The sequence below is a fragment of the Rhincodon typus genome, chromosome 44, assembly GCF_021869965.1.
Source record: "Rhincodon typus isolate 14 chromosome 44, sRhiTyp1.1, whole genome shotgun sequence".
Lineage (NCBI taxonomy): Eukaryota > Metazoa > Chordata > Chondrichthyes > Orectolobiformes > Rhincodontidae > Rhincodon > Rhincodon typus.
This window is the reverse complement of record NC_063375.1, coordinates 2,488,887-2,490,373: the sequence shown is the minus strand read 5'-3', so window position 1 is coordinate 2,490,373 and position 1,487 is coordinate 2,488,887.

Sequence of the window (1,487 nt, the reverse complement as noted above, 5' to 3'; positions counted from 1 at the left end):
GAGCGCGAGCAAGTGGAGAAAGAAACAGATAGAACGTGTGAGCAAGCTTCCTGTTTATTTGTGCCCATGTATAATATATAACATTTGCAGGAATTTACATCATCTGTGAACTGACTTACATCAGGAAAGAAAGGCATTGGACGTTAAACGGGGAGATTTGAAAATATAAATTGGTATACCGGTGATACAGGCCGACCGTCTCTGCTGTGCAGCCCGGGGTCTCGTACAGAGGTTCTGAGGCGAGATCAAGGCTCGCTCCCAACCCACTGTCAACACGATCGCAAACAGTACGCAAGTCACGGGGGCCAGACCAGTAATGGGTCTCAACAAACAGAGGTTAACACACAAGGAGGGACCGGGGGTCCGTGTCTCCCCCCACCCCGCCGACACGGTGACAGGACCGGGGTCCGTGCCTGCGAATCGTGCACTGCCGGGCTCGTTCACAATCTGGCGTCAGTTCCCAGCGAGCGGGGCCCTCGCTCAGCCTTGGAAAAGCATACCTTTATCTATTTGCGTCTCCCCCCACTCTGGACAAGACGCTGCTGTTCAGTCAAAAGATAGCGTGCTGACAACCTTTAATGACGAGTAAGACTTTTATACTAGCTGCTAATTCCAAAACACGACCGTGTCTCTAAGGCAGAAGGGTATAGAAATTACATAGGTGAGGTGGGGAGTATTTACAAGTGGGGCTGTACACTCGGAAACGGACAGTGATTAAAGACGGGAACACAATGACCAACAGCAGACTCACGAGACTCCAGTATATGTACAGGTGAGGCTCAAACACATGCGTCAAGAGGCAGAAAATTCTCTCGCATGCAATCCCCCTCCCCTCCCACACCCACCCTCCAAACCCTTTATTTTTCACCAGCAATGTGGGGTCACCAGTAGGAGGCAGCGTAGCGGTACCTCTACACTACTAAGCCTCCCCCCCTCCTCCTCCCCCCCCCCCCCCCCCCACCAAACACGCCCAGGGACAGGGACAGCACGGGGTTAGACACAGAGTAAAGCTCCCTCTACACTGTCACCCCCCATGAAACACTCCCAGAGACAGGGGGTTAGACACAGAGTAAAGCTCCCTCTACACTGTCCCCCCCATCACACACTCCCAGAGACAGGGGGTTAGACACAGAGTAAAGCTCCCTCTACTCTGTCCCCCCTATCAAACACTCCCAGGACAGGGACAGCACGGGGTTAGATACAGAGTAAAGCTTCCTCTACACTGTCCCCCCCATCAAACACTCCCAGGACAGGGACAGCACCGGGTTAGATACACAGTAAAGCTCCCTCTACACTGTCCCCCCCATCAAACACTCCCAAGACAGGGACAGCACGGGGTTAGATACAGAGAAAAGCTCCCTCTACACTGACCCCCATCAAACACTCCCAGGACACAGACAGCACGGGATTAGATACAGAGAAAAGCTCCCTCTGCACTGTTCCCCACAACAACCAACACCACCAACCGCGCCCCCCCCCCCCCCCCC